The sequence below is a fragment of the Dermochelys coriacea genome, chromosome 3 (assembly GCF_009764565.3).
Source record: "Dermochelys coriacea isolate rDerCor1 chromosome 3, rDerCor1.pri.v4, whole genome shotgun sequence".
NCBI classification, from domain to species: domain Eukaryota; kingdom Metazoa; phylum Chordata; order Testudines; family Dermochelyidae; genus Dermochelys; species Dermochelys coriacea.
Genome location: NC_050070.1, coordinates 14,328,018 through 14,350,421, shown reverse-complemented (window position 1 = coordinate 14,350,421; position 22,404 = coordinate 14,328,018). Strand labels below are relative to the sequence as shown.

The 22,404-nt window shown below is 35.7% G+C and overlaps 1 protein-coding gene across 1 annotated transcript in view; it reads left to right on the top strand.

Annotated features, from left to right (window-relative positions):
- Positions 1–22,404, top strand: part of SUPT3H (SPT3 homolog, SAGA and STAGA complex component) — a 475,057-nt gene that overhangs the window by 145,988 nt on the left and 306,665 nt on the right.

Sequence of the window (22,404 nt, the reverse complement as noted above, 5' to 3'; positions counted from 1 at the left end):
ACGGGGGAGGGGGAACAACAGGGGAGGGGCCGGGGACTAGCCTCCAGGCTCAGTAGCTCAGGGGCTGGGCAGGAGGGTCCCGCGGCCCATAGTTTGCCCACCTCTGGGTTAGAGACTATTATAAACAGAGGGATGAATTCTGAAGCATTCCTTTTTGTCAGACATTGTTATAAGGGAAATTAGGGGTGGGGTACACACACAGTGTTCTGTATTTATACGTTAAGTATTTTAACTACTTCTGCAAGATTTGGGAACTTTTTTCTTGATTGTCAAATTTCCAAAGTTTGATTTATGTGTTAATGACATTTTTTCCCTACCATAAATTAAGGGCCATTTCGCTGCAACTTGATTAACTCTTTCCGTGCCTGTGAACATACAGCACTCTTTGAAAGAAAGGGAGCATCTTTGCATGGACTATAGCATAACCCAGGAAATGGAATAAGAGGGACAATGGTAGAATTTTACTACTGGTGCTAATTGCATTCTTTTCTGTGTGCTGTCAAATAGTATGATGCATTTCAGGATAATAGAGGAAATATTATAAACTAGAAATCTCAATTTTTTAAAATTTTACTTTGCACATGCTTTTTCAAAGTTTAAAAAAATGTTTCCACAAACCATAGTTTAGTATAGTTAACACCAGGTTATTACAGTAAGTGTATGTAGCTAGATGGTACTTATGGAAATAAATACTTTTTCCGTGTGTGTGTGTGTAATAGAAAAGTCCCATAGCACCATGAACATTTATGACAGTACGGACGTGTTTAATGTCTAAATAAGAAAAAAACAATGAGGAGTCCTTGTGGCACCTTAGAGACTAACAAATTTATCTGGGCATAAGCTTTCATGGGCTAGGACCCACTTCATCAGATGCATGGAGTGGAAAATATAGGAGCAGGGATAAATACATGAAAAGATGCGAGTTGCCTTACCAAGTGTGAGGTCAGTCTAACGAGACAATTCAATTGACAGCAGGATACCAAGGAAGGAAAAATAACTTTTGAAGTGGTAATGAGTGACCCATTTCAGACAATTGACAAGAAGGTGCGAGTAACAGTAGGGGGAAATTAGTACTGGGAAAATTAGGTTTGGGTTTTGTAATGGCACATTTACACATTTTGTAAAAGCACATTACAAAATGTCCCTAACCCTAATTTCCCCCTACTGTTACTCTCACCTTCTTGTCAACATTTAGTGCAAATGCTTACATGTAGAATATTTTATGTATGTATAGGTGGATTATCGGGATTGAGAATGTAAATGATTTTTATAAAAATTAAATTACTTTTGTGAATTGTTCTTAAAACACAGAGAGGTGGATTTTCTCCATGTAACTGTCATTCTACCAATCTTTGCGCCTGAAACTTTTCAAATAAAACCTTCCTGAATGCTATTGGTCAGGAAATGGTTCTTTTTCGAAACACTCACATTTATATACTGCTCTTTAAATTGTTAGGCTATTTTCTTAATATTTTCTCTCTTGCCACACAGCCTGTGTGTGGTCAGAGAGTTTTTTGAGATTGTTGTAGGAAGCACATAACTTGCTTTTAAATTTCTCTATACTTGGGTGGTCATTGAATAGCTTGATACTGTAGCAGTGAGCCATGTTTGCTCATTTATACATAGCTTTATTGTTTAAAATCTCTTCCTGCCGTTAATTGCTCTCAGTATATTGACATTTTTCAGGTTTATAAAGCTTTCTGACCGTGTGCTGTTGACAGGCCTTGCTAAATTTTATTATGTAGGCAGCAAGATTTAACACATTATGTTAATTTAAATAAACTTTAGATATTTTGAAATAACTATTGTTTCTAACACCATATTTCAGAATCTTGACCATTTCTCTTTTCTGCAGAATCTCTAGCTTAACTATTTTTTTCCCTTCTGTTTTCAAAATGTAGATCCCATGAAAACAAATAAATTTGTTAGTCTCTAAGGTGCCACAAGTGCTCCTTTTCTTTTTGCGCATATAGACTAACACGGCTGCTACTCTGAAACTTGTACAGACACTCACTAGTGTCATAAGTTCAGGGTAGTGTCTTTCACCCTTTGTTTATTTTAGGTCTAATTTACTAATGGTAAAAGATACTGGGTTGAAAGCCCTGGAGAGTGAAACAGTGGTGGAGAAAGCTTTTCAAATGCTGCCTTGCTAACGTGCCTCATCCCTGATCTGCTTCTGCGTGTGAAGTGGAGCAGTACTTGCAGCAGTGTAATCCATTGGATAGAGGTCAGGAGATCTCTATTTCTGTTCCTGGCACGGCCCTGACTTGGGGTGTGACTTTGGGCAAGTCACGTTTTTGCTCTGTGACTCCATTTCCCCATCCGTAAAATGATGGTGATACTTTATTTGAAAAGCACATAAGATCTGTGGATTAAAGTCCTGTGTAGGAACAAAGTATAATTATTTGGCTTCTCAGAGGACTATCCTTGTCGGTTCCTGTTTGGGGGATTGTTCTGGTATATGCACCTCCTAAGTCATTATCAACTAAGGGTTGATTTGAAATGGAAACCAGAAGGTGAAGTGCTCAGTATCCCATCACCACTCCACTGAGCCATCTTGTCTTGTACCTAGAGCCCTACTGAATTCATGGTCCATTATGGTCAATTTCACAGTCATATGATTTTAAATTTAGTCAATTTCATGGTTTCAGGTGTTTACACCTGAAATTTCATGGTATTGTAACCATGGGGATCTTGACCCAAAAGCAGCTTGCAGGGGGTGGGGTGTTGCAAAACTGTTGTGGGGGGGCCACGGAGGGTCACAAAACTGTTGTTGGGGGTCACGGGATTACTACCCTTGCTTCTGCACTACCTTCAGAGCTGGCCTCTGAAGGCAGCAGCCACGAAGCTTGCTGCAGCTGGGGGAAGTACCTGGAGGTGGGTTTGATCTCCTCATCCTGAGAGTATCTGTGCAGTGGAAGAGGAAGTCCTGTCCCTTCCCAACCATGCCAGGATTAGCAGCTGGATCCTGATGCATGGTAAGAGCCTCTGGCTGGGGCACCCCCAGCCCTGTTCCCCCCACCCTCCAACAGCTAGATTTCACGGGGGAGATCTGATTTCATGGTCTGTGACACATTTTTCACAGCCATGAATTTGGTAGGCCCCTATTCCTAGCATTTCTATTTTTAATTTAATTTAATTTTTTTTTGTGATTTTATAAATAGTCTCTTTTAATTTACATTGAACTTAAAATTGGTGAATGAATTTCCATCATGAAAGTATGCCATATAGATGAGTGAGGTGGACCACTGGGTTTCTTGTACGCAAAAATTTAATCTGCAAGTGTTGTGAAAAGTTAAAAGCAGAACCCTGCTTGCCAGTTCAGTGACTGCAGTCAAAGCTGGGTTCTCAGTTCTCACTTACATTCCCTATTGTGATGAGCCGCAGAGAACCGGTGATTTCAGTGTACTTTTTGTATTGCACCATTGGTGTGCATGGCATTTACAGAAGAGTGTAAGATGTGGCCCGTTTTGAGGTGCTTACCATCTAAATTAAATCAATTGGACAACAAAATAACCAACTAGTAGAGGAAGTAGCAGAGAGATAATGATACTGCTCATGGAGAGTACAATTTTTCCATGAAGAGCAGATTGTGTATATTATGATAGATTTTAATTAATATATTTAAATAGTAAAATTGCTGGATCATCTGTGAAAGATCTCACAAAAGAATTATTATTAAAGGGAGAAGTGGTTAACTGGAGCCAAAGATTTTTTCTAAATGTAAGAGGTTTCATAAAAGAAAGTGGCAAGATAAGAATGGGAGAAAGATACAAAAGAGAGTGCTTATGGGAGAGGCTTGTGCAGAGGGAAAGCAGGAAGTTGAGAATAGGAGGAAATGAGAATAGAAATTTAAGCGGAAGCAGAGTTGTGCAGAATCTTGAAGATAAATAAAAGCTATTCAAATTTGACTTGGAAGATGAGGGGAAGCCAGTGAAGAGTCCATAGATCGGTTGACATGTGGAGTGGTGGGATAGGAAGATGAGTATAAAAGCAGAATGTTTCATAGGACTGGAAGAGTTTGAGGTGAGACGCAGGCTCACAGAGAAAAAAAGGAGGTTGTGGCTGTTAAAGTGGGAGATGAATGGTCCAGAGTTTTGGCAGGAGGGATAGAGGAAAACAGATGGATTTTGGAAAAGCAACTGATGTCCAGCTTCTTGCCATTTTCTGTTGGAAGGTAATGGGGAAAGAGGAATCAAAAATGGTCCAAAGACCTTAAAGACCTTAGATTTCATGGTGATAAACACATTAGGAGTTCTTGAGAGAGACATACAGACAGATCTGAGTAATGGGAATGATAGTGGAGTTTACAATGCAGGTGGAGAACTGATGTCAAAATCAGGGCTTAGAGGGAAAAAAAAATAGGAGTTTGGTTTTATAACACAAGTTCAGCCAGGAATTCTTAGGCTCAGTGTAGGAATTACTGAGGGAAATGTTATGGCCTGTGTTGGGCAGGAGGTCAGACTAGATTATTGTAATGGTTCCTTCTGTCCATAAAATATATTAATCTAAATGTGTTTAAGGTTGAGCTGATGTTTTCACTTTATTACCTAGCACAAGAATACTGAGTAACTGTATGATAATGAAAGAGAAATATTTTCAATCTGGCAGTTTGTATGGTATGCCGGCATTGAAGGGACATGAGACTGCCATGCCATTAAACATGGGTTTATGTGATGGATCATGGCCAGCTATATGTTTTGGAACATGTGAAAGCATGGTTCTTCTGTGCTATAAAGTCCTACTTGCATACAGTGGTGAAGCAAAAAATGTAAAATTTGGTATTGTGTGCACCAGAGATTTTTTGTTAAATTTCCTTTAATTTAGGGAATGAAGAGTAGCCGGGGTAAGCCTTAAAATGTAGAAATGAAACAGTTGGCTGAAATTCTAGTTTGAGAGACCTTTACATTAATAGTTAGCCTTCTTCCCAGTGTGAGATACAGTTTGATCAGGATTCTATCCTGGTCCGAGTTTATGAAAAATAGAAAACTGGATATATATTAAATATTCCAAATTATGGAAAAAGCTGCATATGGCACAGTATGTTTGTTCTTATCTTTAATTTTCTTGTCTCTTGTATTCAGGTTTATGGAGAACAGTTAGGATAAATTAATTGTATCAGACTGTTTATTCTTTATACCATTCTTCTCCACTATATTATCAAAATACACTTAAGGTGAAGATGAGCATTTTCCACTGTTGAAACTGATCACCAATTTTGTAGTATTTTTAAATATTATTTAATTTCCAGAGATTTGGAGGGCAGGCAATTGATACTCAAATTTTAAAAAGAGAAACTTCTAATATAAAGAACCACAGAAGCTTGAGATAGGAAGGACCTAAAATGAACATTTGTTATGACACCTACAAAACACTTGACAATGGCTAGGCAGCAGGTGTGCTATGATCACTGCTTATTATATTAACTGTAATAGTCTCACCACTACCTAATGTTCCCCATTTTTGTCCACTGTTGCCTCTTATATATTTAAATTGTAAACTTTTTTTGGGGGGGAGGGGGGAAGTGATTGTCTTTGTTCTTATATGTACGTACAGTGCCTAGCGCAATGAGGCCCAAGTGTTACTACAATACAATAATGTATATTAAAAAAAAGTCATCCAGTCCATCTCCCAAAGGAGGAATTTCAAACTAGGGAAGATAGGAGGCATTAGAGTTTACAGCTAGAAAATCTATCCAAAAACATTTTATTTTAATAGTGATTCTCAGTACTTACCAGCTATGACAGCAAAACAAGAACGTCCAGTCTCCCAAGTCTGCAGTCTATTGACACAGGTATTGCTTGTGATTTCACAGAATCTGCACCAGTGGCCTGAGAGGTGTTGTGTACTATCAAATCCTGTTGAATTCAGTAGAAGTATTTGTCAAGTTTTTATAAAGCTGAAGTTAATAAGGCTTGGAGGCATTCAGTGTATTTCAGGAGTAAGCCCTACAGTATGGCTTTAATACAGTATCAAATTATCAGTGCAGAACTGATAATATAGACAAGGACTGATAACATTTAGTGAGCAAATATGGCACCGGAGTCTATGATGAATACATTCAGAATAAACAGATGTTTAAGTACAGTATTTTATGATCGGTAATGTAATGGTCCCTCTCAAAGGTTGTCATGCTATTCTTTAACTCAGCCCTGATCTAAGAAGTTAAAATTTAAAATCATCCGAGCATCCTGTGTGATAGTTCAGGATGTCTTAATTAATAATTTGTCAGCATAAATTTTAATACTGTGTATTTTTTGCATATGATTTTATAGTTTCTTGTGCATACATTTTTTTCTTTTAATTGTTTTTGTTACTAATCTTGACTTTTTTTTAAACATAGCATGTACAGGTTTTGATTTAGTGCTGTGTATGTGGAATCTTATTTGCTATGAATTGAACGGTGGCATCATAAATTAAAATACTGAGGGATCACCAGTATAATTTTCCTGCCTGGGCAACATAGTGCCAAGAAAGCAAAACATATTTAACAAATACAGAAACTTAATATGGATAGATTTCTTTGCTGGAACATAAATTTTGAATGTGAGTATTTAAGGTGAGACCTTCTCCTTAGTATATTGATGTTGGAAAATGAGGAGTCTGTGTGGTGACTGTGGATTTCCATTGACACTTTTTTGCCATTTCTAGTAGTACTTACTTGTTATTTTGACTGTTCCTTGAAAATGGCTATTTCAAATCAATATTGAAGTTGTTTGACATGTGATACTGTCATTTAGTCTGACTTGTAAAATTACTGATCAAAGATGAAAATATCTTTAAATTTATTTATTTTATCTATTTGAATATATCTGTAGATATTTATAGCATAAGTCACTTATAAAGGTCTGAAAGAAGACATTTCAATTTTTAAAAGAATGTTTTATGCTTCTATTCATTTAGCAAAATGTGAATACATATATTTTGTTCAGAAATGCTATTTAGTTTTGCATATTTTATTCAAAATCAGTTTAATATAGGCTTTGTCCTTAAAAATAAATAAATAAATCTTTCATGATTGGATCATAACAATGACAGATATCAAAGATATTTTAGGAATTAGATCTGTATATCAGTAGTAAATTTTGGCCATGTATCAGTTTCAGATCTATCTTGGTATTATTTCAGTAAGGGAAAAGTGAAATATTATATAATTATACTGTTAGCAACAGTTTTTTACTCTAATACAAGTATAATTGAAGGCCTACTTTTTTTTAAACGTATTAAACTGTGAATATGACTGTTGGTTGTTTTTAGCATTTTTGTAAATATATGCAATACTTTTGAAAATTCAGGAAAGATAGCTAAAACTTAAAACTTTGCGAAAATATTTTGTCTTTATTGAAAATGTTCTAAATTCACATTTTCCAGTAATGCTGCATTTTAGAGCACCATTTGTGCTCCAGAAATGGAAGCATGCTCATTTTGGCTGTCTCTTAAATATCATGAGGAAATTACACCACAGTTGCCTACAGCTCCTGAGCTATATTTTTTGCATTTTTGTTATGGTTGTTTTTTGTTTAACTTGTTCACAATTTACTCCATCTTCACTGCTTTGGAAATTCCCTACTAAGGTTTATGGTGAGTTGCCTACATTTCATTCATCTCAGTGTGTATCCTAAGTAGTTGAACTAGTAAATCGAATTCTAATGTGCTTGGAAAATTGCTGCAAAGATCAGAGCATAGTAATGGCTACTGCTGAATATATTTAATATTAGAGAAATACTCTAAAAGCATAAATTCTATACTTTTTTTTAAACAAAGTAAAGCAAAATATTTGGGAGAAAATAATACATAAGAAACAATCTGTTATTTGGTCTCATTACAGTTGGTATGGCAACACCCATTTTTTCATGTTCTCTGTGTGTATATATATCTTCCTACTGTATTTGCCACTGCATGCATCTGATGAAGTGAGTTTTAGCCCACGAAAACTTATGCCCAAATAAATTTGTTAGTCTCTAAGGTGCTACAAGAGCTCCATGTTTTTTTTGCTGATACAGACTAACACGGCTACCACTCTGAAATCTACGTTAAGTCTTCTGTAGGGCTTTTATCTTAAGGAGACATCTTGTAAACTCTTCACTAGTCATGAGTTGTCAGTCTTCCGATTCATGAAGATAGATATCGCTTTCCCTATTTATTACTAAATTAATTGTACTAAACTTTTACGTGTTAATTCCTAACATTTATATGCTATTTTGTAGATGTGACCAAAGTTACTTACTTTTGTACATTTGTGAATGAGTAAAATTAATTTTTGTTTCTTCAAAAATATGTAGTGTCAATCATTCACAACTGTTCTATGTCTGATTACTAGCCTATATTACTATAAAATGATACATCTTGGCCTGATCTTGCAAGGTGCTGATCACTTTCAACTCCCATTTTTTAAGTCGGTGACTGTGAAGGCACTCTGTAGCTGGTAGAATGGGATATTTAGTGCTGGACAACTTTCTATTAGTACCTGACAAAATGTTGCTTCAAACTTATTTTATGAAAAAACTGTCGTTTTAAAAGTGATATAGTGCACTGTTTTATAAACAAAACATGAAAACAATATAAACCTTAATGCTTACAGACATAATCCCAAATTCCCTTGAGATCAGCAAGCTAGAGAAAATTGATTGTGATTTCAAAAATACGAATCTGCTTTAAGCATCTTCAAATCACAGTTTTGCATTCAAAGCTGGCAAAAGGCTGTAGAAAACAATTCTTGATTGAGCTTTTCTGCAGGGTTTTTAAGATCACAAATCAAGAGACTGAAGTGATTTCAGTTGGAGTTATGGATGCTTATGTCTTCTCATGATGAGGTCATAATACAGAACCTGATTGTGTGAAATAGTTACAGAATCAGGTCCATAAACCTGTTGTTTTTTTTTAAAATAAGTATTTATGATGATTCTTTATAAACCAAACATGCAGAACATGTAGCATATTAGAACTAAAGCATACCTTGTTTTATATCTGAAATCAGTAAAACTGTTTTTCAAACTATTAACTCGCCATTTCACGCATTTCACGCATTTCAGGGCTGTGCCATAATAAACTCAGCTTTACATAGTAAACTCTGCATATTAATGTATGTGATGTACAATTAGTTTTCCATTATCAAATGCTAGACCGTTGAACAAACAAGTGAAGTTCTAAAAGTACAGTGTAATTAGTTACACATAATTTTATACAACTTTGAAAGGATACAGAGTAGCAGCCGTGTTAGTCTGTATTCGCAAAAAGAAAAGGAGTACCGGTGGCACCTTAGAGACTAACAAATTTATTAGAGCATAAGCTTTCGTGAGCTACAGCTCACTTCATCGGATGCATTCACGAAAGCTTATGCTCTAATAAATTTGTTAGTCTCTAAGGTGCCACCGGTACTCCTTTTCTTTTTGAAAGGATAAAGCACTTTATATTTTGTAGATGTGAAAATAGCTTTGAGCAATGTCCTTTTATGAACAAAATGCTGCTAAATTAAAACAAGAAACTGTAATCTGCTGGAAATTCAGCTCAAGACAGTTTGCTAAAAGTTTAAGAACTTTAATGTTTTAGTTGGAACTGATGTAGAAGAGGTATTATTTTAAACAAAAATGAAGTCTACAGCTATCTGGTTGTGAATGTCTCTCAATTATAGTGGCGTCCATGGATCTTGGATCTGAATGAAGATTTGGCTAGAAATTCTCCACATCCTATTCTGTATTTCCCTCTGAATAAGAAACAGCATGTGTGAATTACATTTACTATAATCCACTCCATACTGGCTAATAAAAATTCTGTGAAAAATTATTATTCATGGTTTAAAATTACACTGATTATACTGCAAATATTTCCAGTTTTAGCTAGCTATATGTAAAACGATTTTCAAAATGTAATGCTGAGTTGCTAACATTATAATATTTTGCAAAACACATGCATATAAATAAACACTAACTGTAGTTTCAGACAATCACATTCCAATGGTCATGTAACTTCCTGCATTTAACCTAACATGAAACATTATTCACTGAAAAGGAAAAATACTTTTTCCTGAGTTTGCCACCCAAGCAATTAGAATGAATTGCTACTACTGTAAAGTGGGGAGTTACTGAATGAGATAATCTGTATTTAACCTTCCCATAATTCAAGACTAAGGAATAAAAACATGTTCTCTTATGCATCAACTTAAAATATTTTTACAGTTGTAGTTAAGTTTATAAAGATGTTTCTTCTGTTTTATTAGAAAAACCAAACGTGTATATTTTAGAAATCATTTTGAACTTAATTGCTGAAGTTGCTACAGCACATGCAATATTTTTAAAAGAATTTTTAGCTATGAAGTTACACCAATACTTTCACTATCCCGTTTTAATCAGAACAAAAAGGGGCATTACTACCATCAATGCATACACATGACTAAAATGAATGGTAGCTATGTGTGAATTTTGAAGGGAAACTATAACCCTAAACTAGAGATGCCTTATTTCTAAAAGTTTTTAATAATGAATATTTGTTAAAATGTCACATGATTAACTTGCTTCTAATGTAGAAATTTAGTTAGAACTAAATTTAAATTAAAATGTATTAAATTTGAAGCTGAATAAAGATTAGTTTCTCATTTCTTATTTCATGGAATATGATAAAGCTTTTAAGTGGAAGTGCAAAACTATTTTAGATGGAAACCCAATACACAGCTTTATCCCTTCTTTCTCATTCCCAGAATGTGAGAGAAGTTATTGCATATGATATGAGATAAAGAATAATTTTCTACCCACAGAAAACTTAGATTAGTACAGTAATATCAAAAGGATGAGTCTCTCAAATATACTGGTGCTAAAATTATAGTGCAGTATAGTCACTGATAAGAATCTTCTTGGTGAAAGAATTAATTAAATTGCATTCAAATCGAGCTGTTTAGATAAATGTTCAGTCTAGTTTCCATAGGGTACTTCCAGTTGTTTCATTGGGGAGGGGGGAGTGAGGGGAGAAAGGTGAGCTAAAACATAAGGAGATTGAAAACAGGGCCATTTAACGTTAATGTAAATTCTATTTCAAGCACAAGTATTTCCTATTAAGATGTTACTTTTGTGTAAAAAGGCTAAATCACAGCTTTAACTATGATTATCTACACATCTTGCCTTCTAGAGCAGTGAAGTTTATTATATGAGAGGGGCCACTATATCAGAATCAGAAAAGCTCTTATGAATAGCTACTACACAAACTAATGTCAGAGAAGTGCAGAGAGCAAGTCTTCAAATAAACTGAAAAATAAAATTTTCTAGGTGCCGTTTTCATGTCTCCCAGCAAATTAGAGGTCGTACTCCTAGCAGCTTGTAAACCAGAAGCAGTTAGCCCATGGCCTCACATAAAAATGTAGCAGTCTGTTCCTCATATGCCACCTTCGTATTTAACCAAGAAATAGCTGCTAGTTATATTTTTAAAAATAGAAGTCTATTTACTTTTCTTAATCTGTCTTGCAAATTGCAAATATTTCTGACCCTCGACCCATCTCCCACATTTTTTTTTGTTTGATGCAAGTAATGAATCTTGTAGATTGGTTTTGGACTGTCAGAAGGATATAATATAATGTAGTTTAGTGACTGGTTGCCTTCCAGATGCCTACATGGGTTGAAAATTGGATTACAGTATTTAAGATACAAACTGTCTGCCCTTGCTTGTTGCGGAAGAATACTTCTTAGTTAAGCCACAAACTCATAAATAAGGCTCTCATCTTAAAGTAACACATTTTTCAGCTGATCTTTGAAAATGAGTTCAAAAGTTTCACGTTGCAATTTTTTCCCCTTAATTATGTTTGTATATAACAAACAAAAATTATTTTGCTATGGGATTAAATGGGATTAGGAGAAATAGGCAAAGGCAAGTAGAAGAGGGGCTACAAGTTTCACAGTTAGATTTTAAAAAAAACTATACAATCTAGACAGAGCAAACCACAGAAATGACTATATAGTGGTGTTTTTTAAAGATATGGGTCTCTAATATTTGACTGCTTGTCTTATGTAACCACAAAGTCAAAAAAAGAAAAAAATATAATTATATTTTGTGAAACCGTATTAAACACTGTGCATGCTTTATCTACACTTTTCCTTCTTGGAAATAAATACAAATTCAATTAAACATCATGTATTTTATAAACAAAATAGTTCAATTAAGGAATGTTATGGCAAAATATGTCTTATGCAGACTTTCATTTAATTTCAGTTGATCTATATGTCTCAGTATATTACACTATATGCTTTATAACTTCTAGGCAGTCTCAGGAAAGCCAAAACAAACATATTTAGCCTGCTAAAATTAGAGAAATTTTGATAGTTTTATAATATTTTATTATTACATAAATGTACAGTGCTCATGTTTGCAAGGTTGCCCTGTATGGTAAGAAACTATGCGTTAGATTACATTTTGTCAAAATCAGCAAAATACTGTTTTTTTTGCCTTATCCTGTTAGGCAGTTTTCTAATTCATGAAATATCAGAATAAGTAATCTTGAATATTTATATTTAATTTTTAATTGTAATCAATATTTGGTATTCATGAATAAGATAACTGCTCTCAAGGTAATAATATAACCCACAGCAAAATAAAATTTCCTTTAAATCTTTTTCTTAATTTAAATAGCATAGCAATATCATTATTATACAAGGGGCTAGTAGAACGGCCTATTATTAAGGTTGCCAGACATTTCCCATTATATGGTTATTTCAGTTATTTGTAACTTTGCCAAACTTTAACATTTAAACTGAAATTTTCCATGCTGAGTGTCTGTCACAGGCTGAATTTTTTGGAAAAGTTCCACCAAATGGTTCATCCATTTCTAAGAACAAGGCTAGGAAAATTTTTTTGCCTGTGTTACAAAAAATTTCTTGAGGTATTTTATTTGAAAAGCACATGCTTTGGAGCAGGAACTTGACATTTGACAGCAAGAGTCACACTAGTATGTGGCTTCTGCCTTTTGCTCTCTCCATGAAAATCTAACCAGATTTACTGAGTTATGTCTTTGAACATGACTGTTCACATATGCCTCTTCTGTGCTCTCCATGTTCCTGGTGCCTAGGCAACAAGGAGGAGTCAGAGGAATCTGCTTGACTGAAATGCAGAGGACCGAGAAGCAGAGAGAGGTGGCAGAGACCTGGTGTGGGGAAAGTGGGAGGAAAGAGGACAGTCAAGCTGCTGGAATGAGAAACAGGCGTAAAGAGGGGAAATAAGATCTGGCTGCAAACGTGTACTTGCTAGAGGTGGGGCATAAAGGGCTGTTACCACTAGGACATGCTCCTCTCCACGACCTGGAATAGAACCTAGGATTCCTGAGTGTCGTCATCTCTTTGCTGTCAGCAATTATCTGTGAAACCCACTGGCAGTAGGGGGTGAAGACTTGGGACTAGGAGTCAGGAGAGGAGAGATGAGGATTAGCTGAGCAAGGAGACTGGGATACGGATGAGAAGAATAAGGAGTGGAGATGGGAACAGGGTAGGAGAGAAATGGACTAGAACAAGCAGTTGAGGTAGGGAAGAGACAGGATGGGGATAAGGACAAGTTAGAGGAAGCGGGGCAGAAGGAATCATTGTTGGGGAAAGTAAAAAGTGGATAGAAGAGCCTGTGCCTAGTAGAGTACACTTCCCTCTAGAACCTTGAATGGAACCCAAAATTCCTAAATCTCACTATTCCTTTGCTGCCAGCAATATCTGTGAAACCCACTGGCTGAGTGTCCCATCCCGTCCCTCCTGCTGGTCCACCCAGAGGATGACAACTTACTATTGCAGTCAGTTACTATGTTAATGGCAGAAGTCTCTATGGTGGATCTCAAGGGTCCAACCCTGTTAATGAATCATGTGGGTTTCAGTATGATGTCACATAATAGAATGTTTTTTTCAGTTTTTTTTTAAACTACACGCAAAAAAACCCAAACAACCCTTAAAAGAACATTATAAAGATTGCAAAGTCATGCATGGAAAAGTTAGGAAATGCCAGAAATAAGGTTGTCTGTGTGAACTGAAGTTGGCCCCTTTGTGCATATGTAAGAGGGGGTTACACATGTGCATTATGATAGTCTTTAATTCCATAAGCAAATACTATTTTTTCCACGTTCAAATTCTGCTCTGAAGACAAAATTATTAATTTCCTCATAGGCCTTTCTGTGGTGCTCTTCACTATACTGTAGTTATTTCATAAGTATTAATGATATTTTCACAACACCCCTGTGAAATAAGGGGTGTGGTGGTGGTATCCTCATTTTACAGATCGGGACCTGAAGTACAGAGTGTCTGGTCAAAAGTATCTACTAATTTTGCATGCCCAATTTGAAAAACCCAGGATCTGATTTTTGGGAGTATGTCACATTGTATTAGACTTTATATATGTTTAAGAAAAAAACAGCTTCTGTTGGGTGCAGCTGTGAGTGCTCAGCACTTCTTGAAATCAGACCCTGGGGTCTAAAGTTGTGCACCCAGAAAAAAAAATGAACACACAATTATTTAGCAGTATTTGGGCGCTGATCCTGTACAGATTTAGGGCTTGTCTTCACATATAGTGGTGCAGCTGTACCAGTGCAGCTTCACTGCTGTAGAATTTTAGTGACAACACTGCTATAGTGATGGGAAAGCTTCTCCCATTGGTGTAGTTAATCCACCTTCCTAAGAGGCGGTAGCTATATTGACCGGAGAAGCTCTCCCTTTCACATAGCACTGTGTACGTGCGGGGAGAGGGGGCTAGGTCTGTAGAACTTTGTCAATCCACACCACTGAGCAACATAGTTATACCAATATAGGTCTGTCGTGTAGACCCGACCCCAAGTATGTGCTTAATTTTACACACTTGGGTTAGTCTCAGTGAAGTCAATAGTATCTCTCATTTGGAATAGTCAGCAAGTCAGTAGAACCTCTTGTGTGTAAAGTTAAGCAAATATCTTTGCAGGGCTGGATATATGGGTATAACTGGGAGCAGAATTTGACTTTTAAAAATTATGCAAATAATTCAATTATTTAAAATTTCACATCAGCACTATTTCTAAATCTCGTTCATGTTAGGTTTGCTGCAACATCTCTAGATTCTGACGTGGGCGGATAATATGGGATAATATGGAATTTATTATTTTAAAAAAGTTGTAGAGTTATGATTATTCCTTATGGCATAAGTATCAATTTCTAATATGCACATTTAATTTAGACAACTAATTATCTATTAAATACATATATGACTATTCAGTATGAGTAAAGAATTGCCAGAGTGTGTGTTACATTCAGGATGTATTGAGGAGAGTCATTGGGTTAAATCATCTCCTCCTGTAGAAAACCCACAGCAAAAATAATAGCTCAAAAACTCAAGTTCACACTTGTGAAGTTGCTGCCCCCTTTTGCTGTCATTAAAGAGTGTGTAGCTGTGCAGAGGGCTAAGAGTATGTCCATGAGACCCGATGCAGGCCAAGGTTCCCTGGAGATCACTGTCTCCAACCCCATTGTTCCCAGGTCATTGTGCTGTCTGTCCTCTCGGTGTTGCTCCGTCTCTCTGCCATTTTCCCTAGCATTATGATTCATTCAGGAGCTGTGCTCTACCTTTATCTGTATTTCCCTAGGAGGGATAAAGCAGCCTTGACACTACTACTTTTTTTTGATGATGTTACTAATGGTAAACCAATGGATATTTTTGCACCTAATACCATGTAATGTAGCTGCTCTCTGGTTCTGTGTCTGCCTGAACTTTCAAGGCCAATACCATCTCGTGGTGTTGTAGAGCAATTTGTGATTAAGGCAGGGGGCAGGGAACAGGGACTTGGGAGATCTGATTTCAGTTTTCAGCTCTGCTCTATGATCTTGGGGAAGTCACTTAATCACTCTAAGCCTCCATGCTCCATTTATAGAATGGGGATAATACCTCTCTACCTCATGGGAGTGACTGAGAATAAATGTGTCAACATATGTACAAGTATATCAGGATGATGAGCACCAAAGAAAATCCTGTTGTAGCAGTTTCTTGTTTCTGACCCTGGGGTTTGGCCCCCTGTTTTTAAGTTGTTTTGTTTTTGAGGAATGAGAGAGACACTTTGATTGTCTGAATCAGGTGTTTACTAATTCTGTTTTTCCTTTAAATACTTACTTTTTCAAGGAAAGAAGGGTTGATATGAAATTCCTTTCATTTTTTGGATGTTTTTGGAGGATGATTGACCTAAAAATTGTATATTTAATATTAACTATTATACTAATACAAAAGTGTGTACTTAAATTTTATACATGTAAATATTAGTAAATTGGATTTTTTTAAAAGGGAAGAAAAATGGTGCCATTAAATAAATTTCTAGTATTTTTGCTTATGTCAAGTAATCTTATTTTTTAAGGTCTGTCTATAGTACTGCAAATCCTGTTGGGTGGCAGGTGCAGTTAACCACATCACAGAGCTTAAGTTCTATATTTATAACCAGATTTTTCCTACTTAAAATTATACTTAGCAAACAGTTTAAATTTTAAACTAATATTTTGCTTCTAATGAGCTGTTGGGAAAGGTTTTCCATCTCAAAGCATAATGTCAAATGAAAACAATCTACATATACTGTTAAGGTTGTGAGGCAAACCAAGCAGCAAGGAAATTCAGTGTTAATAATAATCCTGTATTAATGCATTGCAAAATTGTTTAAAGGAAATCCCTAGAACTATAGCCTTAGTTAATTAAGTATGCAAGAGTTTTCACTTCACTTTTCCTAACATATCTACTTATACAACAGCTATAACATAACATTAATTTTATGCTTAAATTTTCATGGCAGTTTTATCTAACATGACATTCTCTAAATACGTCTCCAGTAGCTTCTAAAGACACTTAAGCAAGGGGGTGTGTTGGGGGGAACAGCAGATAAATGCCTATTTGTGATTTTTTTTTTAATTGACTTCTTTATATACTGTAGATGAACAGTTTGAAAGCGTCACATGCTGCATTCCACAAGTAAACCTCAGTATGCATATACAGATATTAAGTAAGGTGACCAATGCCCCGATCATGACTTGATCTGAGTTGAGACAGAAAAATACAGTTCAAGAGTATTGTGTTGTACCTTCTCAGAATCACACTGTCCAGTTTCCACATAAGCTGATTTTTAAAATTTTCTTTTTGCATGTTGACCAAAGATATGTTTGGTATGCATAGTAAAACTTTTAAAATTAGTAACTGTACACTGTCGCTTTTATGAAAAAAATACTATCTTGGCAGTTATAATTTTCCCCTCTAAAGTTATTAGACTATATTATGGACTAATTGCTTGTCAAGTTTTATTTTTTTAATCAAACCCATTTTTGCGTTTTATATGACAGCAGGAAAACATCTAAAACTGTTAAGCTTGTTTCCTTTCCCGCCACTGAAAACATTCAAATTTTAAAAGAAAACATCTTGTGCTGCATTGGTTGTGAATTAGATATGACACATTTTGGCTTACAACAATTTTTTTTAGAAATAGTTGTTTAGAAAATTGGAATTTATAATAGTACTGCTCTGTCAGAAATGTAATTATAGAAATGCAAAAATCTCTTTTAATGAAAGAGACTATTAGCTATCACCACCCTGAGTGATGACCATGGAGGATATAATGTATTCTCACATTGCATAGGGATTTTTCCAATGTAAAAATTCTGGCTCAAACACATAAGGGTGAAATTCTGGCTCCATTGAAGATGAACTCCCATTGACTTGTATTTTTGAAATGTAGAAAAGTGCTGTAATCATGTTTGGGACTGTTCCCTCCTTGTTGTTCATATTTAAACTACATCACTATATATACATTGTATGTTCATCTCTCTTCTTTGTCAGTAAAGAGATCCCATTCAAAAATACAAATTCAAAACTGTATTGTTGGACTAGTATACTTTTTAATGAAAATATTACTGTAAAACTTTAAATATTTTAAAATGCATACATTATCTTTTTGGATAAGTGTCGGTGAAATTAGGGAACTATGAAATAATTTGTACTTTCATTAACCAATATGTAATAAGAATAATTTTGCAAAAAATAATGTGCCTCAGAATATTTCAAATTAAACACAGTAATGCAAGAGGATATCTAAGGTGAAAGATGTTTGTGTAATGCTAAACATAACCAAAGAAACTGTGGTTTTAGCAAAGGTACCATTGCTCTATTTTATCAAGTGCCAGAAGTTGCATAATGAAAGTCTTTCATTTTTGGGGGGAGAAAAAAAACACACAAAAATGCCACCCAGCTGGTAGAGATCTTCCTAATTTTTACCTGATTGTATTTCTGAAGAAATATGGCAGGGCCCTCGTAAATTTTCAACATGAACTGCATTTTTGTTGCCAATTTCCATATCCTTTTAAAAGTGCTGAAGCGTGCATTTGCTATTTATGTTTGCAGTAGACTGAGTACACTTTTACTATTTGTGGTTTTAGAAATTGGAAACAACCAAACAGTGGTGCTATGGTCTAAAAAAATAAATTTTAAACAGCTGTGGGACAGTATTTTTAGAATGTTAGAAGTCCTTCTAAAGACAGAGTTGTAACTGTGTCTTGCTGTAGAAGGAATACTACACATTAAAAAAAAAAGTCAGAATTCTATTGTGATGACACCTTTATTCATTTTATTCTGGAATAACTTAACTAACATTAGACAATTTTTTTTAATTTTTTTGTTGGCAAATAAAACCAGTCATGTGAACACCATTATGCCAAATCTTTTCAGGCTGTCCATTTAGATATTTGAACTAGTTAAAACAAGGTTGCTATTTATTTTTATATAGAGCTTTACATATTCATAGCATTTTAGCTAACTACTGCTTCCAGTGCTCTTCTGGGATAGGTAAGTACATATGTACTACTTACAGATGGGATAACTGAGGCAAAGAGATGAAGAGATTTGCTTAAGGCCATGCAGCGAGTTAGTGGTAAATCCAGGATTAGAATTCTGAACCATCTGGCTTGACATCTAATGCTCATTCCTATTTATCTCACTATTTCTCTGGTGTCAAGTATCAGGGTGTTAGTCTGTATCCACAAAAACAACAAGGAGTCTGGTGGCACCTTAAAGACTCTCAGATTTATTTGGGCATAAGCTTTGTGGGTAAAACACCACTTCTTCAGATGCATGGATGAAAATTACCGATGCAGGCATTATATAATGACACATGAAGGGAAGGGAGTTACCTCACAAGTGGAGAACCGGTGTTGACAGGGCCAATTTGATCAGGGTGGATGTAGTCCACTCCCAATAACGGATGAGGAGATGTCAATTCCAGGAGAGGCAATGCTGAGTGTGTCAGCCACTCCCAGTCCCTATTCAAGCCCAAATTAATGGTGTTAAATTTGCAAATGAATTTTAGTTCTCCTGTTTGTCTTTGAAGTTTTTTTGTTCAAGTACAGCTACTTTTAAATCTGTTACAGAATGTCCTGGGTTAGTGTTTGGTGTGGTGTGTAGATGCTGATGAGTATTTGCTTCAGGTTGGGGGGCTGTCTGTAAGCGAGGACTGGCCTGCCTCCCAAGGTCTGTGCGAGTGAGGGATCATTTTCTAGGATAGGTTGTAGATCATTGATGATGTGCTGGAGAGGTTTTAGCTTGGGACTGTATGTGATGGCCAGTGGTGTTCCGTTGTTCTCCTTGTTGGGCCTGTCTTGTAGTAGGGGATTTCTCGCTTACAGACAGCCTCCCAACCTGAAGCAAATGAAGCATCATGGCTGTATAAGGGGTATTACTGAAATTGGTCATCTTTACAACACTGTGAGTTCTTAGCAAATACTCACCAGCAACTACACACCACACCACACCAAACACTAACCCAGGAACCAATACCTGTAGCAAACTTTGTTGCCTGCTCTACCCCCATATCTACTCTAGCGACACTATCAGAGGACCCAACCACATCAGCCACACCATCAGAGGCTCATTCACCTGCACATCTACTAATGTGATGTATGTCATCACATGCCAGCAATGCCCCCCACGTGCCCCCTCAATGCCATGTTCATTGGCCAAACCGGACAGTCCCTACGTAAAAGAATAAATGGACACAAATCAGACATCAGGAATGGTAACATACAAAAGCCGGTAGGAGAACACTTCAGTCTTCCTGGACATTCTATAACTGATTTAAAAGTAGCTATCCTTGAACAAAAAAAACGTCAAAGAGAAACAGCAGAACTAAAATTCATTTGCAAATTTAACACCATTAATTTGGGCTTGAATAGGGACTGGTAGTGGCTGGCTCATTTAAAAAAGCAGCTTTGCCTCTCCTGGAATTGACACCTCCTCATCTATTATTGGGGGTGGACTGCATCCACCCTAATCGAATTGGCCCTGTCAACACTGGTTCTCCACTTGTGAGGTAACTCCCTTCCCTTCACATATCATTTATATAATGCCTGCATCTGTAATTTTCACTCCATGCATTTGAAGAAGTGGTGTTTTACACACACAAGCTTATGCCCAAATAAATCTGTTAGTCTTTAAGGTGCCACCAGACTCCTTAATATTCCTCTGGATATACTAATATTTGGGACTTACTACTTCCTATATATCTAATTATTTTATTAATAATTGATATTGTCTCTTAAAGGATCCCTGGTAATACAGACCCAGATGACAACATATGGTGGTCTTGGATTTGTGCTTGTCTTCTGTTAGCATATTTCAACATGCTTATTTCCAGACATTTGCAGTATACTGTAGAAAATATAAGACCCTTGAAAATGGTTCTTTAGGTCATGAAAATATGAACCTAAAAAACCCCCCAAACTGTTTAAATCTATTTTAATTGGGCCCAGATTGTTAGTTGAATGTTGTAACTATTCATATGATCATACATTGCTGCTATCCTTTGGCTTCATTGCTATTTTTGGCACATTGACTTGAGCAAAGTTAGCATGTCTGTCCACCTGAGCTGAAAAGCACCCATAGAAATATCACTTCAGGGATCTCCTTTTTGTGTGTCTGCCATTAGTCCAAGTTCTTTATAGAGTTACTTCTTACCAGAATACAGTCCTCCATTCCATCCATAGCCTACGTTCTTTGTTCATAGATGTGTATCCTTCCATTTGGCAGCATTTATTTGCTGACCTGTCTTTATGAACTGTTTCAACCAGTTGTCATCTGCAAACTTTATCAATGGTGTTCTCCTATTTTCTTCAAGATCATGTATAAAAATATTGAATACCTCTGCTCTGAGAATTGATTTCTGCAGGGCACCAGTAGAAAGACCTATACTCTTTTGATTTACTATGAATATTTTGAGATCAGTGAATTAGCCTGATGGTGCTAAATATTGTAAACCATTTTACTTATTTTGTTATCTGTTATGTACCCTTGTGAATTTCAGAGTTAAGGAAAAATATGTATTACTAAAAATAAATCTTGTCAGTAAATGGTAGATCTTCAGGAAGAAATGTATTGTATGTTGATCATATTTGCAGTTAGTACTGAACTAAGAGCTATTTCAAACACAAAGTAGGAAGGAAGTATAGCAGGGTGTAGTAAGCCTAGAGAAATTCTGATATAAATTGTGTTTAGAAAAATGTCAGGAAGTGCATTTGGGAAAAAATAATTGTAAGCATCAGTATGAAAACAATATTTGACTAGAAAAGAGTAATTGGAATAAGCAGCTGTGGAAGGAGTTATCAACACATTATCTACAACCTATCCTGGAAAACGATCCCTCATTCTCCCAGACCTTGGGAAGACCAATTTCAGTAATACCCCTTATGTACAGCCATGATGAGGGAGCACTAAAATTCTCTGAATTGTGTAACTATAAAAAAAATAGAAAATTGAAAAAAGCATGACCAACAAGAATTGTAGAAGTTAATAATGCATTTTGTATGCTGCTCCTTGTGTGATGGAACCACCCAATCTCATTTCACTAAGCATTATCTTCCCCACATTCAAATAACTAACTCAAAAAATCAACTTCTTCAAACATAAGATGTGAGTTTATTATAATTAGCAGAAAATTAAAATAATTGAAAAAGGGACCAGGCAAAATATAGAAATAATGGGATGTATAAAGACAAATTGTAAACTTAGTGTGAACAGTTAAAATGTGGTAATGCAACTTGATATAGTATTTGAAATAAAACATAAAGGGGAGAGTTTTGTTAACTGTTAAAGGGTAGTATTAATATTTCATTAAAATTACTTATTTAAAATTAAAAGGGAAATATTAAAGTCAGACCTTATCTAACAGAAATCAATTAAATAATTGAAAACTTGCCAGGGGACATAATTGGTACTCTAGCTCTAGAGGTGTTCAAAGGTAAACTACTGTTGATGAAATATTTACTCTCCATTTTCACCCAGATGCGCTCAGAGACCAAAATTATTTTTAGGGCTTGGTGGCGTGAGATTTATAAGACTTTCTTAGAAGAGAAGCAACTAACTAAAAGTTCTAGGGCTGCTGGGGTCAGTTTAATCCTTGCAGTTATCTCGGTAGGTTTC